The sequence below is a fragment of the Apus apus genome, chromosome 2 (assembly GCF_020740795.1).
Source record: "Apus apus isolate bApuApu2 chromosome 2, bApuApu2.pri.cur, whole genome shotgun sequence".
NCBI lineage: Eukaryota > Metazoa > Chordata > Aves > Apodiformes > Apodidae > Apus > Apus apus.
The window spans coordinates 78208377-78226997 of record NC_067283.1 but is presented as its reverse complement, the minus strand read 5'-3'; the positions used below and the strand labels follow the sequence as shown (position 1 = coordinate 78226997).

At 36.2% G+C, this 18621-nt stretch overlaps 1 protein-coding gene across 4 annotated transcripts in view; it reads right to left on the bottom strand.

Moving 5' to 3' along the window:
* The window catches only part of LOC127380455 (cadherin-18), a 265704-nt gene that overhangs the window by 231816 nt on the left and 15267 nt on the right, over nucleotides 1-18621 (bottom strand). The window lies entirely within an intron of this gene.

Genomic DNA, 18621 nt, shown 5'->3' with positions numbered 1-18621 from the left:
CCAAACTAACTTTGTTTAAACTGAAGAAGAGGTGCAAAGCTAGATGCTAATATAAATCTTCTCAAATAAATATATTAATTTAAAAAAAAGAAAAAAAAACAACAATAACCAAACAAAACCAACAACAACAATAAAAAAAACCACCCACAACAAACCAACCAATCAACCAACCAAACCAGCAAAAAACCCAACCAAACAAAAAAACCCAAACAACCAAACTTTTGAGAAATTTAGAGGACATGAACTCTTGCATATCTGCTGCAGACTCTGTGGATGTGCACTCCTGATAAAAGCCTATCCAGTCATATTTATAAGAAGGTGTGATATTTAGCATTTTAAAAATAGCAAACAAACAAAACCAAAATACAAACAAAACACACGTACAAAAATCACCTTTCTGAAATCTATTCTTCACTTAAAATTTCCACTGTTACTACAAGATCCGGCCCACAGATCCCATTTTTGCCTTAGTGTTTTCTTGGCTACTCTGTCTTTCAGTACAATACCAGTAAGTTGATGACAGGGGCTTTTGAAACTTTGGACAAGTGTTTCATACTCAGGCAGAGGAGCTGATAATCTTAAAAATGTAGCTAAAACAAACCTTGCACTTCATTCTCCTTGTTTCATAATGTTTGGTACTATCTTTGATGTAGTCTGGGGCCAATACCATAAACACTTATTTGATTCTTTTTTTCTCTCACCTTCAGAATTGAGCACATTGCTCCTCATACAATTATGAAGAATTTTCTCTTTCTACAATACTCAAGAAGTATTCTGGAAATTAACATAAATATCTATTTTAAAATACAAATATAATACTTCACATATTTTTATATTTATATATTGTATGGGAAAAGGTGTTCATAACTAGTATTTAGAATACCAGGATTTGTCTTGTTTTGGTTTTTTTGTTTGTTTGTTTTTTCTTTTTTCTAAATGGAAACTATTGAATTTTATATTCATTTTTCTAATTAAACCTCATGAGTTGCAATTGCCTATCTTGAAGATGATATACTGCAGTCAAACTTTTATTTTTATTGGTTGCTATGGAAATTAAGTGGAAGCTTAATCACATAGTCCTTTGTGTTTGTCCTCTTTTTTCTACTTTAATAAGAAAATTATTTATCACAATCATTCTTCAAGCTATTTTTCTTTCAGATGGTTACAGAAATGGACAGAATGAGCTTTCTTATTTCCTTCTTTCAATACTTCTCATCTACTTATCTTAGACAAGACAGATAGCACACCCAGGACTATTCTTAAATCTATTTGTCAGGTTACTTATTATTCTCACGTTCCAGCTAGAAATATCAAACCAGCCTCATACTCACATGTATCCTCCAATCACACTTGCTTTCTTAATCAGAATCACCTGTTTACCCCCTTTTTGTTACCCATTGAAACTTCAGAATAGCTCTTACCAATGTGACATTAACATAGTGTGCAAGTACAAATACATGATCCATTTCTTGCTTCCTGTAAAGGAAACAACAACTCAGTCTGGTCAAGTATATCCGCAGCTGGTGATTGAACCAAACCGGGAAGGCACACGGCTGGACCTATTGATTGTGAACAGAAAAGGACTTGTGGGTGATGAGATAGTTGGAGGCTTTGTGTGATCACAAAATTATAGCTTCCAGTTCTTGGAGAAGTAAGGAGTGGGGTCAACAGAACTGCTACCTTGGATTTCTGAAAGACAGACTTTGGCCTTTTTAGGAGACTGGTGGACATAGTCCCTCAGGAAACAGACCTGAAGGGCAAAGGGGTCTAGAAAGTGCTGAATCAGACAGTCGTCATGTGCCAAAAGATGACATATTGGGGAAGAAGACTGGCCTGGCTGAACAGAAAGCTTTGATTGGAACTCAGGAAATAGAGTCTCCATCTTTTATCAGATACAGGGGGAAACAATGACAAAGGATGAAGAAAAGGCTGTCATACTTAATGCCTTCTTTGCCTCAGTCTTTAGTAGTAAGAAAAACTGCCGTCAGGGAACCCAGCCTCCTGAGCTAGAAGACAGGGATGGGGTGCAAAAGGAAGCCCCATAATGAGAAATGGTTAGTGACCTGATACAACAGTTATATACACACAAGTGTATGGGGCCAGACGGGATCCACCGAAGTGTACTGAAGGAGCTGATGGAGCAGGCTAAAAAGAATAGGGAGTGAAAAACCACACGCTTCCTTCCCAGCTCAGTATTTCAGCAATAAGCTGTACAGAGAAAAGCAGAGAAAAAAAGCTGAATTATTATCTGAGCTGGAAAAAACTCCTTGCAGCATGTAGCAAAAGAAGCGCAGGTGCTCTTTTAGAGCAGAGCAGTGTACTCTGGTGTGAGCTTAATAAGTCAATTGGATCCTACTGAGACAGACTGAAGATTTCAGTTGTAATGTACCTACAACTAAGAATCCTTTTTATCTTATACTCTCCAAATACTTGTATCATGTTTGTCAAGGCTATTTAATTTAAACCAACTCTTCAGGAACCAGATGCACAACCAGCAAAAATCTCTAACTATATGGGGAGCAACAGTGTTACACAGCCACCAGCTCAGTATTTGTATATCAAAGTCATAATAAAAGGCTTAAAAATTGATTTCAACATGCTGCTGTTACTACTTTCACAAGAAGAAAAATGTAGAGCAATACAGAGATTTTCTGAACGAATAAAGCTATGGAAAACCAAGTTACTAAGGTAAGCCTGACAGATAATGAATATATTCCGCCCAATGCTTTTCATATAAAACTCATTGTTCCCTGTATAGCAGATGATCCTAATTGCAAAGGTTATTCCATCTAGTACAGTGTAGTAAGATCTTAATGTATAATGAGTAGCATTAACAATAGAAAATAGGCAAAAGTTATGAACTACAGTGTCTTCATCCAATCATTTATCTAACAGAAAAAGCTAAAAAATATCACTGGTTATATTCTGAAAAAAAAAGTACTCTGCTTGCACAATGTTTGTGTAAGGGATCTGGAGATTTTGGTTGATGATAAGGTCAATACGAGTCAACAATGTGCATTGTTGGCCAAAAAGGCCAACTGCAACTCAGCATTGGTGTGACCTTGCCTCAAGTAGTGTGTGCAGTTTAGGGATCCACAATATAAGAAAGATACAAAAATATTAGAATCTCTCCATAGGAGAGCAACAGAGATTTTGAAAGGCCTAGAGCACACAACTTGTAAAGAGCAGCTGAGAATATGACATTTGCTCAGCTTAGAGAAGAGGAGACTGAAGAGTGCCCTCATTGCTGTCTACATTTTTCTCATGAAGGGGAACAGAGAGTGAGGTCCCAATCTCTTCTCTCTGGTTACTGGTGACAGGATGTGAGAGAATGGCCTAAAGTTGCATCATGGGAAGTTCAGATTGAATATTAGGAAAAAGTTCTTCACTGAGAGAGTGTCCAAGCCCTGGAACAAGCTCCCCAAGGAAGTAGTCATGACACCAGGCCTGTCAATGTTCAAGAAGCATTTGGACAAAGCTCTCAGATATATGGTTTAACTTTTAGGTTACCCTCTGAGGGCTTGGACGTTGAACTTAATGAGCCTCGCGGGTCCCTTCCAACTCAGGATATTCTATAATTCTGTGAAATATAATGGTTTCAAAAGCTAATACTTTCCTTTCTGAAATGTATTTGATAAAATAAAAATCATGTTCTCAGGACCTTAGGTTGGGTTTTTTCCAGATACATTTTTACTCAATACTTTTGAAAATGGTATTATTTCACACTAGTAGGAAAAAAGGTATTTTCATGTGACAATAACTTTCTGTTACAAAGAAATACAAAACTACATTTATAGTTCACAAATAGAAGCTTTTTCATGCCATATAGTAGGTGTGCTAAGAATGTTAAAGACGTTATTAATGAATGCATATTCTTTAAGTTATGGCAAATAGCATACCCAAAATCCAGGCTGAAAAATACAGGTCTTTAACTTTTAATGTACTTGAAGTCTTTTCTACAATCCAGGGTTGAAAAAAAAAAGGCTGTAATTTTTATTTTGTGGGGCTTTTTAATTTTTATTTTTAAACTTTTATTTTAGTTTTATTTTTGCACTCAGGCAGTATATGGAGCAAAACAGATCAAATTAAATCTCAAAAAAGTATATTACTTTTATTCTGTTTGTTCAAGTTGTGTCCATTTATAATAAAGCAGTAGCTTTGTTATCAGAAGTCAGGCAAAGCAAAATATTTCAGTGTTGAGATACATAATTCATTGCCATTTTGGATATTAAGAAACATCTCAATACTGAAATACATACAAGCAATGTGTTTACCAGGGAGCCTGCAAAGAAGCTTATGGGTTTATATAAATTGCCCTTCAGAGGGAACAGAGAAAAGTGAGTTCATCAGCTAAAAAAGGTATTGGAACCAATGTTATTACAGTGGCTCCTTGATAAATACACAGTTTATTACTGCTTTATTCATGTGTTGGCTTATGTTGGTGATAAGAGTGCAGCCGGTCCATCAAAGACATTTCCTATCCAGTTGGCTGCAGAAATAATCTTATGTTTTGTATAAATAGAATAACTACGGTTGATATGTTTGTTTAAAATGGATCATCCAACAATAGCTGCTGAAGAAATATTCTCAGATGTTAAAATATTTTACCAGATGATTTTTAGAGTTTAAATTGTTTATTCACCAACACATGCAGTTCAGAGTTAAAAAAGGAAGCAGACAACTGTTCCATTTCCATTGTGACTGGAGTGATACCATTTTGCAGGGATATAGTTGGAGATATTCCATTAACATTTTAATTTAAAACAATTCCCAAGACGTAGAAGTAAAATAATATGGTTACAAGGACATTTTTTATTCAAGTTTTCTGTTCCAGTGAAAACACTGACCAACTATGGCAAAGAAAGAAGCAACTGTTATCAAGTACAGTGAAATCCAAAATAGAAAAGTTTTCAGGTACTTAGAGATAGAACTAGTATCATGCTCACCTTCTAGCTTACAGCACGTATTAGCTTATTGAAAGTAGTTATAACAGAATCATCACCAATGGGCCATTCACTGAAAAGTTTAAATTTTCACTGTAGAGATTTTCCAATTATGTAATTTAAGTACAGAATTAATAAATTTTCATGAAAGTTTACGTTAAATAGGAAATTTTCAAACTCCTCCACTAGTAAGGAAGACAAATAATTAATCTTGGTTAATCTTGGTGTTAATCTTGGTTAGGTCATGTAAATGAAATGTCATTACATGAGTGGCGGAAGGTTTTTTCACAATGTCTAAAAGACCTAAGTCCTTAAATTGTGTTTTCATAGGACAAGTGGCAAGAGCTTAATCACTTTAAATTATAATTTAAAATTATAATTTGGCTGTCCTGCACTTGCCATGCCAGTACAATCAAAATGAACCTCTCCATGATTTTTCTGGGTACCAAGGTCAGGCTGACAGGTGTGTAGTTTCCTGGATCCTCCTTCCAGCCTTTCTTGTAAATGGGCATCACATTGGCAAGCCTTCAGTTGTCTGGCATCTCCCCTATTAATCAGGACTGTTGATAAATGATGGGAAAGGCTTGGTAAGCTCCTCCACCAGGTCACTCAGTTCTCCTGGGAGGATCCCATCAGGCTCCATAGATTTGTGAGTGTTCAGGCACTGTAGCAGGTCATTAACTTCTTCTTACTGGATTATGGGGGGTTATTCTACTCTCCATCCTTATCTTCCAGCTTAGGAGGCTGAATACCCTACTGGTAGCTGGTCTGATCATTAAAGACGGAGGCAGAGAAGGCATTATGTACTTCAGTCTTTTACTCACCTTTGATTGCAATGTTCCTCCCCACATCAAATAAAAAGCTCCCAGTCCAGCCAGGCTGGCCATTTTGCCTAAACATGGGGACAAGCTGTTCCTGCACCTTAAGATTTACTTCTTGAAGCGTGTCCAGCATTCCTTTATCCTTCAAGAATGTTTCCCAGGGGAATCTCTCAGCCAATGTTCTGACCTGGCCAAAGTCCACCCTCCAGAAGTCCGTGGTGGAGGTTTTGCTGACACCCCTCCATACTTCACTAAAGATTGAGAAATACCATTTCATAGCTGTTAAGCCCAAGACAGCCTGCAACCACCACATCTTCCACTAGTCCTTCACTGTTTGTAAACAGCAGGCACCTCCCCTGGTAAGCTTACTTATCAGCTATATCAGGAAGTTATTATCCACACACTCAAGGAAACTCCTAGACTGTTTCCTCTCTGCTATGTTGTATTTTTAGCAGATGTCTGGCAACTTGAAGTCCCCCACCGGAACAAGGGATGGTGACTGCAAGACTTCTGCCAGAGACTTACAGAATGCTTTGGCTACCTCCTCATCCTGATTTGGTGGTCTATAATAGATATCCAACAGGATGTCTGTCTTATTCATCTTCTCCGTCATCCTTACCATAAGCACTACCCTTTATCATCACAGTCATTGAACTCTATACAATCGAAGCACTCCCTACCATACAGAGTCACCCCACTGCCTCTCCTTCCTTGCCTATACCTTCTGAAGAGCTTATAGCTATCCATTGCAGCATTCCAGTCACAGAATTCAGGTATGTTATCCCCTTCTTATAGAAGAATCTCAAAATAAAGACCATAGAAGCATTCTAACTGTATTAATTTACCTCAGCTCAGGTATCAACCAAATATCCATACAAGAATTTTACAGAAGAACTTTGAGAAATCTATAAACACACTGGATGAACCAGAATTAAGATTGAATCTTTTGGATAAATTCCCTTTACTGATAAAACACTCTCCCGTGTACAGCTTTATACTATCTGATCATTATATGTGCAAAGTGGTCAGAGAATCAGTAAACACAGCAAAACTCATTGAGGACCAAGAATGACTAGTACCAAAACCAGTCTGTTACCTATCCAGTAAAATACCTGACAATGATCTTTATTATGCACAAGCTGCTTCTAATAAGCCACATTTGAAATCGGGATATCTAGAAGTACATATTCAAGCGCATGCCAAGAAACAGTTTCCACTGATAGAAGAAACACGAAACTGCATTTCAGTACTGCAAAACAGTTGAACAACTGATATTATTATCTGCTTCACTTTATTCATTAGCCAGTAGCAACTCCATGAATTTTGTACAGCTATGTCAGCAAACAGTACACACTATTTTAACTATCTACTGGATATTATATTCTATCTAATTTAATTGGTTGAATAATGTTTCCTTCAATAGTAAGGACTCTCAAAAAAAATCATCATAATACACTAAAGACAAACTCTATTGTTCTTTAATTTCCATGAAAGAAATAAAATAAAATTGTAAAGGGACTACTATTCTCCTGTTTCTTGGGAGAAACATATAGAAACATATTATACATACATGACACCGTATTACTGTCAACACCTTTTTATTCTAGTAGACCAAACATAATAATATAAATGGAAAAATGTAGAATTTATGAAGGAATACAGGATTTTAAGTATGTACGATGTTCTTCATATTTCAAATATACATAAATATGTATGGTTGAGTGATTTGGTATACTTAACGTTATTTAGCATTCTGAGGGTAAGAAAAACAAGACAAAGAGCAACCAACACTATGTGGTTCATCAGTCATAGTCCAACAGTTCAGGTGCATAATTGGAATACAGTCTTTTCATAAACTGCTTAACTCTAATAATATTTTTTATGAGCTATGGAAACAGAAAGCAGTGTTATAAAATAAAATGTGTTTAAAAGGTGTCAGGATATGCTTAGCCTTTAAAATTTCTCAATGTAAAGATATGCTGGATCCCTAGATTCTATAGGACATTAGGTAGCACTATTTGTCAGGAATACTAGTTTGAATTAGTATTTGAAAAGGAGATTTAACCTTCCCTTCAAAATGCCATTTCAACTATATTTTCTGTCTGTGCTCAGTGAGACTGTTCTTTGGAATAAACTGTACAGGGTCATATATAAAAAACTTGCAGAAATACCAACTACTAAGTTCACTTGATAAATAGGATACTTTCCACACTGTAAATTATTTCAAGTTTACTCTTTCATTTTCCACCTCTGAAAACTGATATCATTTGCAAATGTCATCGGCCAGAGATCTTGTCTTCATCTCTTTTTATACAACAGTATTTGTGATGAACACAAGCTTTTCAGAAAAAAACAAAACAAAACAATACACACAAAAAAAAAAAACCACCAACAAAAAAACAAACCTTCATGGCTGTGTGACAAATAACAAGATATTTCATGTGAAAAATCTTTTGCAGATCACTTCCTTCCTAAATCTGATTACTCACAGGACACAACAAAAAACCCTCTTCCTAAGCATAATGAACAGAACAAATGCAGGAAAGCAATTTTGAAAAGCTGTAAATTAAATGTTTTCATTAAGATGTACTCCACTATCTCCCCCTCAGTAGTAGTGCAGTAGTAGATAGTATTATGGCCTCTGCATACAAATTCAGTATCTTTTTATGACCTGCCAGTCTCTTTTCCCAAATAAAAAGTGATAGAACAAGTGGAAATGTCCTCTGCTTTGCCAAGGGAGGTGTAGATTGGATATTTGGAAATAATTATTCACTGAAAGAGTTATCAAGCACTGGAACACGTGGCCCAGGGAAGTGGTTGAATTACCATCCCTGGAGGTATTTAAAAGCTGTGTAGATGTGGTGCTTAAGGACATAGTTTAGTGGTGGACTTGGCAGTGTGCTACTTTAACTGTTGAACTCAATGATCTTAAAGGTTTTTTCCAACCTAAAGGATTTTATAATTGAATGACCTTTCAAGCCTGTTATTTAAATGTTACTCATGTATTGTCCCTGACCAGAGGCAATGGGGAAAGAGACAAAATGAGGAAATATTTCTATTAACTAAAAACAAAACTACAAAGAACTTTGCACCATCATCTCAGCTAATTCACCCTTCCAAGTATTACAAAGATCTGTAAGATGTGTCTGAAGCAGCCAAACCTTTAAAAAGACATATCTCGCTCACCCAGCCCTTATTAGATGAAAGGTAGATGCTTTCTTTCTCTTCACTTAAGTTTTTCCTTCTGCTACTCTCTTGCTTCCACTGAGCAGCACTACATTCAACTTTCACCTTAGTATCAGTCTAGGTCCAAAATCCATCATCTTTTTGCTGAATTTTCAGATAAATCTCTGCACTTTCTTTTATGTCAGCTCCCTTGAGGGCAGAGAAGTGGTCACATCAGCAAGTCTGCTTGAGTTCAAGAAGTGTTTGAATGACATTCTGAGGCACATGGTGTGATTCTTGGGGTGCCCTACACAGGGACAGGAGTTGGACTTGATGATCCTGATGGGTTCCTTCCAACTCAGCATATTCTATGATTCTGTGATTGTGTCATACTTCATGCTCACAATTTCTCCATAAACACTACTCCAGTTTAAATCTCTCCTTTAGCACCATGCTAAAAGTTGAGCCCTTATGCATCACGTTTACAAACATATTTTATGTTCTGCTAATCCTGACTCCATCAGAAATTATTTGCTGTTCACACCAGCTTTGTTGGTGATTTGGTCTCACTTATTAATTTTCTTTCAAACCCAGAAGAATTATAATTTTGACTCTTTCAGCTGTGTGCTGGAATTATGACAATCATATCAAAACCAAATGAAAGCATCCACACAAGGAAACCAATGAAATGTTAAGTTTTAGATTGCATTTTATCTTCATTGCAAAAGAAAATCTAATGAATTATTCAATGTGGCACATAGAAATTAAAGTATCAAGAAGCCACTACATGGCTTTCCATAAGTCATTTTCCAAAGGATATGTCTCAAGTTTTCAAGGATATTATTAGCGGTAATGTGGCTGTTTATGAATAGTGACACCATAAGCTATTCATTAGTTTCAATACTATGACGGAATGAGATCAAATTAGCTATAAACTTACCTAAACTGCAAAATTCTGCTAGCAATTTTGTATTAATTCATTCTAAATGGTGTCTTCCACAGCCTTATAAAAGAAATTATCTTCCTTCTTAACTCCATTAAAGCATGTTTACTGAGTGATGGGCTCTACAGCATGAAAATCTTATCCAATATTCCTAAATACTGATTTCTCTTGACTTTGAAAACATAGTAACATCTGTGCACAGACATTTCCAGCTTTGTAATGTTTAAAGTAGCCTTACTGGAAAAGGACAGATAAAACACCATAATGTCACACACCTTTCTTTCACTGCTATGTCACTATGCTGCCAGCAATGTTGAGGGAGGTGACCCTTCCTCTCTTACTCAGGACTGGTGAGGCCATATCTAAAGTGCTGGGTCCAGTTCTGGGCTTCCCAGTACCAGAGAGACATGTACATACTGGAGAGAGTTCAATGAAAGGAGTGGAGCATGAGAAAAGACAGAGAGTTGGAACTATTCAGCCTGGAGAAGAAAAGGTCAGAGAGTATCTTATAAATGTATATAAACACCTGAAAGGAGAGAATGAAGAACAGGGAACCTGATTTTTTACAGTGCTGCCCAGTGACAGGACAAGAGACAACAGGCACAAAACGAAACACAGGAAATTCCAAATGAAGACAAGTATACATATTTAGTGTGCATTGTCAGGTTGCCTAGTGAGGTTATAAAATCTTCATATGTGGAAATATCCAGCACCAAACTGGAGATGGTCCTGGGCAACCTTCCGTAGCTGACCACACTTGAGCAGGGTGGGTCAGACTAGATGATCTCAAGAGGTGCTTCCAACTCATGTGATTCTGTGAGTCTGTAATTTTTAAAAGATCTACAAAATATCCATAAATGTATATCTAAGCAGCTGCACACACAAAATTACATAAGTAATTATATTAAAATAGCAATGCTTTAACATTAGATTATTAACATTAGATTAGATATAACTACAGGACACAGCAATTCCAACAAAGTCTACTTTTAGTTCTATCAATGCAATACCCAGGCCCATGCATTATCCTAACAATGGCCTGTAGGTGGTATCATAAGGCAAATAATATATGAAAGGTAATATTAATGGCCATAAAGCATAATATTTTAAGTTCATTTTTTAAATCAGTTTACTATTTGCTTGTGAGACTACAGGTGCAAGAGTGTATGAATACGAGTTTGTATGCTGCCTCTGAGATTTTTTTCTTTCTGTAGCACTCCTCTGCAGGGCTCTGAGCAATAATGATCCAACATTTAGAAACATGCAATACAGAGAAAAGAAAATACTAAAATTTCTTCAGTGTTATCAGAATCCAGGTGAGAGTTCTCTGAGCTTTGTTGGCACATATCAGAAGTCTTTCAAGCCTCACAGATTAGGTTTTAGAAGTCTACTTCTGCATAATACTTAACGGTACCACAGATAAAGAAAACATGAACAACAGCTCCTCACAGTGAACTCTAGGTAATTAATTAGTTTGTGCCTTTGGTGTAATTATCCTGTTAGACATTATGAAGCAGTTGCACTGAGACTGATGAACACTATCTCAGCCTAATAGGAAAGGAATAATAATTCTGACCACTCTGACTCTTCAGAAGAAAAATATTCCTGAGGAATATTAAAGCCTAAATCTTCAAGGAACCTGTATATTTAAGAGTTTGACTTACAAATTCTCCCTGTATAATATCCCAGCTCCTAAACTTTAGACTCACACTTGCAGCTCTACTCCTGATTCTCTAGAGGAAGACCTAGACTGCATCTTTATCAGGTGAATAAAAAGTCTGATTTATAGTTCAGGCAGTAAGGCAAAGTGATATAATAAGACAATATGTCAAATAAAGTGGGTGAGCAGTGAAGATGGTGAGAATTATGGCTGGATATGTCTGAGATTTATTTTTTTTTCCTAAATAAACATTCTTTTCAGCATGCATATATCTCTGTAAATAAACATTTGCATATATGAAATTCCATGCAGCTGTTGACATAATATAACACACTGTTAATGCTGTACCAAGAAAAAGCAGCCAAGAGGTTCAGAAGCTGATTCAAGATTACATGCCAATTCTATACTGTTGAACTGGATAAATCCACATCCCAGACATTTCTGATCATGAACATAGTAAATTTCCGTTGCAGTTTTAGCAGATAGGAAATTCCACATCATTGCCATGACTAACATTTTTAACCATATGAATCTATAATATAAGCTTTAGGTTTCTGCAGTTTTTCTATAAAGTCACTTCAAAGCTGACCAGTTTTTCCTCTCGGGGAAAAAAAATTAATAAGTAAAACAGACAACTTGCTGAAGTTACTGCTTATAGGAGTAGTTGCTGAAGTATCTGAGTAGTTCAAGTTATATGTTTATTATCTGTCCTTTTATGGGTATGGAAGCACTGTATTTCAGACACCATTTTGTGGTAAAAAAAGATAAAAGATGACATGGAGTATCAATGCCTTTCCATATGGTATTTGCCAAAAAAATATATGCTTTATACTTATGGAAAATATATCACATATACATAAACTAGGTTGCTTTTCAGTACCAGCAATCAATGGACTTGAGAAAACCTATGCATTCTGCAGGTCTGCAATCCTGTAGACCTTGCTGACAACATGTGAGATAATTAGGCAATGAGGAGAATACAAATTGTATTAATAACGAAAAGATAATAAAATGCTAAAATGAGCTTCAGAAGCTAAAACATATAAACAAACATATAGTTGTTAACAGAGATTACTCTGAATGTTGGATACATCACTACAGCACTTTGCATAAACTGGCCTCAAAGCACAAAATTTAAATCTTAGTTTCTACTTTAAAGCACACTTTTGTACTGTAAGGTTAACTAAAAAACTAAAAGCATCTAGCAACTGAAATACACACCAGATCTAAACCCTAAAATACACTATTTGAAATTTTTAAAAAGCACGGGTTTTAGATATATGATCATATCATTGCACTTTTGAGAAGACCTAGTCAATTGTGAATAATGTAATTGTTTTACAGATTAGGTAACAAAGCACTTGCAAACCACATATGTAGTTAAGAGGCAATACATTGAATGGTAAATAGCCTTTCCAAACATCGACTAGCAAAATATCTCATGATATTAAAGGCTTATCACTCTTCAAAAATGAGGGCCAGGTGCAATTTGAAATGTCTTTCTTTGGCTGTACAGTATATAATCCAAATGAACTGTATTTATAACTTGTATTCAAGCAGAGATGTAAGAAGCATCACCAACCATGGCAATTCACAGTAGTATGTTTCAAACATTTGAATAACTTCATTATATATATGTTGGCTGCTTTTCTTTCCATATTGGGTTCATTTAGTTGATGGAGTAAATGTATGTAATTCATACAATGAACAAACACTGCATAAAATTACAGAACTGTTGACATGCTACGGAATTGCATCACAGCAGTATGACATCAGTGGCTGAGAGTGCTGATCTAGGTGCCTGTTGCCTGTCACTCAGGCTCATATGAAATAGTCATCTTTTTACTCATCAGTTTCTTCCTTCCTTTCATTAAATGGAAATAAACAATAAGAATCTCCACAGACACCATTATTCATAAGTGAACCTTATTAAATCATAAGCTAAGATCTATTGACTATATAACTACAAAATAAAATACACTTCTCACTTTCAAATCAAGGTGTTACTATCTAAAATATTAGGTGAAATCCATTATGCAGAAATATCTAACCTTTTCAGAATTGAAATGACCCTTATTTACTACCTTAATGAGAAATTTTGTGAATCTTAAAACCAGTGGTTGGTGCTAATTACTTGAAAACTTAGCTTGAAGACCTGTGAAAAAAAGAAATCACGCAGCGGCCTAAATCTCCCAGTTCTGGATTCTCTACACAAGATTTGTAACCATGAGTTGGTCTCACTAACCAACACAATAAAGGAGCAGATTTGTAATTGAAGAATTAACCTTGTAATAATAAAATATGTAATCAGATAATTTTTCATTACTATAAAAAAAATCACAGAATCACAGAATATATGGGGTTGGAAGGGACCTCTGAAGATCATTGAGTCCAACCCCCGTACTGGAGCAGGACCAAAAAAAAACCCCAAACAACTAGGGCAGATCACTCAGAAAGGCATCCAGACAGGTCTTGAAAGTCTCCAGAGAAGGAGACTCCACAGCCTCTCTGAGGAGCCTGTTCCAGTGCTCTGTAACCCTCACAGTAAAGAAATTTTTCCTTATGTTGAAGTGGAATTTAATGTGCTCGAGTTTGAATCCATTGTCCCTCATTCTATCATAGGGCACAAGTGAAGAGAGGTTGTCCCTGCCTTCTTGATGTCCAGCTCTCATGTATTTATAGACATTAATTAGATCTCCCCTCAGTCTTCTCTCTAGACTGAAAAGCCCCAGGTCTCAGCCCTTCCTTGCAAGGCAGGTGTTCCAGTCCCTTAATCATTCTCATAGCCCTTCTGTTGGACTCTCTCAAGTAGATCCCTGTCCCTCTTGAACTGGGGAGCCCAGAACTGGACAAAATACTCCAAGTGAGTTCTCACCAAGGCCAAGTAGAGGGGGAGGAGGACCTCCCTCGATCTGCTGGAGACACTCCTCTTAATGCACCACAAGATACCATTGGCCTTCTTGACCACAAGGGCACATTGTTGTCCCATGGATAATTTGTTGTGTACCAGGACTCCAAGGCTCCACTTCTCTGTGGAGCTGCTCTCTAGCAGATCACCTTCTAGCCTGTACTGGTGCATGTTGTTGCTCCTTCCCAGGTACAGGACTCTGCAATTGCTCCCGTTGAATCTCATTAGGTTCCTCTTTGCCCAGCTCTTCAGCCTGTCCAAATCTTGCTGAATGGCTGCACAGCCTTCAGGTGAATCAGCCAATCCTCCCAGCTTTGTGTCATTAGCAAACTTGCTGAGAAGACATGCTGTCCAGTCATCAAGGTCATTGATAAAGGTGTTGAACAGGACTGAATCCATCACTGATCCCTGAGGGACTCCACTACTTACAGGTCTCCAGCTGGACTCTGCACCATTGACCACCACTCTTTGGGGTCTGTTGTGTAGCCAGTTCTTAATCCATCTCACTATCCATTCTTTTATCCCACATATGGGATAAAAGATTGTGAGCTTCCTTACAAGGGTGTTATGGGAGACTCTATCAAAAGCCTTGCTAAGGTCAAAACAATTCCTTTCAAATTTTAAACTATCAAGAGATACCTGTGCCGGGGTTTTGGGGGGTTATTTTTGTTTCTCGTGGGGTTTTGTTTGTTTGTTGTTGTTTTTTTAACCTAAAAAGTGTTTCATAGAGTTACAAGGAAGTAAGCTGTATATTGGTCTTTTCCCTGGAAAAGCTTCACATAGCAGGTTCTACTGCCTACTCTAAAAATTAAATTAAAATACTACAATATTATGCCAAAAGTTTATTCCCTACAACATAGGTTATTTTTGCAGTTAAGATTAAAATAAAAAGTAAAAAATAGAAAATACTGCAGCCAAATCCTGAGATAATTATTAAGTTTAAAGTGCTCCCAAAAGAATTATTCCATGCATCAAATTGTTTTTTTGCAATGGTGGAAGTATACACAGAGGTTTATTTACCTCCTTTTATTTCTTTGATTACTTAGTTGCTGCTACTGATACCATATAATACCATTAGATTAATGACCTAAACTGTAAATATTTTCTAGGTTATTAGTTACTTTCAGATTTTGAGATGTACTTCTCCTTATTGCTCCTCTCATAGTATCACATATCAGGAATTTTGGGTGTTTGAATTTCCTCAAGTGCTAACCTTAATCAATACATTTGTTCTTCTTAAAAATATCCTGCTTCCCAGGAATATAAAAATGCACCCAGTACAACCTAAGTCCTAGCATAAAAAGTTACATTTCTCCTTATTGTCCACTTTGACCAAAAAATGATGACCAAGACATTTGGTACTCGTTTAAGCATTCCAAGCCTCTATAGTACTCTAAAAACCTCTTCCTCTTTCTTCCCAAATATTCCCACATGTTATTGAGTGTTTTGAATGTACATAAGCATCCACTTAATGATCACTGGAAGACTTCTTTTACTCAGCTACCAGTCTATGCGAAGTCTTCTACCTCTGAAAACTCCTGAGAATGTGCTAGTATACCTCATTGTACTAACCTGATATTCCAAGCCAGGGCAACATTTTCAGCAAATCCACTTTCTTCTTTGTTTTTGCTTTTTTAAAATAAGACCAAAATGAAACCCACAAAAACCCCAGTAACATTAAAGGTAGTTATAAACAATGCCAGTATTATAGACCAAGTTGTCCCACTACTGCAACATAATTATTTGTACTATATAAAGTTAAGAATCTGTGAAATCAAAGATCAGTGCCTAGATCTTCCTTCCTCTACAATTTTCACTAAGTCTGTAGCACTAGACAAACAAAGTCAGTAACAACTTTGAGATTTTCTTTATAAATGTTCTGTTAGAAAATTTAACTGGATCTGTGTATTAAACTTTCTGTGATTACAGACTGCAAAATATTTGGTTTCTGAAGAACTGTAAACTAAGAACAAAAATAAGCAGTCCTGTAGCTAACTCAGGCAATGAACTGATCTGAATCAGGAAAGAAATCTCCTATTATTTTATCAGCTCTAACCAGTTACCAGTGTCTGTTGACAAAATAAATGAAACAACTTCTCAAAAGAGCACTATGTATGCCATAAACTTTTTTCTTTAATAACCAGACTGGTACATCTAGCTACAAAAGCAACTCTACTTCACTGTTTAATGAGTCAACTCATTAGGACATGAGAGCTATATATACAGACTTAGTACTCTTCTACAGATTTACCAAAAATCATTAAATACATTATGAACATAATTTAAGAGGTCTCTTATTATTTAAAACAAAACAAACAAAACAAACACAACACAACAACAACAAAAAATCAAACTAATACAAACACCCCCCCCCCCCCATATTATGAGATATGGACAATGTAGTACTGGTGTCTTTCCACATGTATATATTTTGTGCTTGTTTACCAGAAAGTAAACCTTCATATGAGCCCAAATAACCACACAGACACATACAAACATACATCCACCTAATTGTATAGTCTTTTTTATCTTCCTGACTAAGCCTGCATTTCTGACAGATATGACATAGAGCATTTAACCATATTGCTACTACAACAGTATTGGAATTAACCATGATCAATGCCTCAAAATTTCCAGAGTATTAATTGTCTAGAAGTGTTTTGAGGAGAGAAAAAAAAAATATTCAGTCTCAAGGGACATTTTGTCAACTGTACTACCTGCAGGCCAAATAATAACTTCTGACAGCAAGAATGCAGACCTTCAGATACTAGGAAATACTTGAAAGAATTTTTAAAATTGCCAAAGAAATATTTCTGCACATGTTTACAAGTTATATCTAAGTTACACTCTATGCAATAGTTTTTACTTCACTGATGCTGTATCAGGCATTAATCAGCAAAATTTCTGGCTCATTATGCTCAGAATTAATTTTAGTGAATCCTGCTGATTAAGCAGGGTTCATTCCCCAATTCACTAAATTGAAATTGAGCATTTAAAATAAAAACTAATCTCATACTGAAGCATCTTTGCCCACTTGCTTACCAGATAAAAATACATTGTTATGCAGGAAAACTTGCACTTGTGACCAATCACAGTGAGACAAACAAAAAAATTAATTCTAGGAAAAAAAATATTATTTTTGTCAAATCTATGACATATTTTGCTAGTTTTACACCCATCTTTTCACACTTCTATAAATGGTTATTATTAGATATCTTTTTGGCTGACAGTGAATTAAGTGAAAAAGTTTTTTTCATTCATTCATTCATTCATTCATTCATTCATTCATTCATTCATTTAATTCATTATCTGCTCCAGTTGCTCACTGCCATCTTTCTTCTCCATTTGTTGCTGCATCCTCAGATCTTTACCTCATGCATAGCCAGTCCTAGTGCCAGTCAAAACTTTCAGTATCAGATTAAACTTTGTTTTTAAATGCAGGTTATTTAACAGGAACAAGTTAAGGAGGGGTTACAGATGCAATTCTACTCTCAGAAGAATAGAACAACTTCTAGCAGGATGTGGTGAAAAGCAATCGAGGTAGGCTTGGAGCTGTAATCTTTCCAACAAACTCAACAGCAGCCAAGACAGCTTTTCAGACCATAGTTTTAAAGTTTTGGAGGATAGATGAGAGAAAGAAGTGGCAGAATACCAAAGACACAACAGTAAACGCTATTAGAGATTGGCTATGGCTTTAAGAAAAAAGTCTGTCTTATGGAACTAAAAAAACTCCAAGACCCTTCAGTTTTCTGTGCTATCTTACATTTACAGAATAGTCAAAACCAATAAAAAGAAGAAACCAGGAGAATTCTCACAGGGCAAACTGCAACATTTAATAAAACGATATCCTTAAAAGATAAGACTTGTTCCGGGACTACAGTCATACAAGCAAGCAGCTGACATGAAGAGCTTGCTGAACTCAGCAGCATTTAAAATCTATTATGCAACCAAGGGAGGTGTTGTGAATAGAGTCCCTTAAAAGGGCAGTCCAGATACTTTTACCTTGGTGCTTCCCGATTCTTTCCCTTCCTTACTCATCTTACAGCTACATCAGCTGTCTCCAGAGCTTGTGAATCGTGTACATGTAAAGCCCGTCTCTGAGAGGTCATTGTTTGACAAGTTCTATGGACCCAGTGGTAAAAATCAGGCAGTGGTTCAGTCCCTTTGGATACATATCTAAC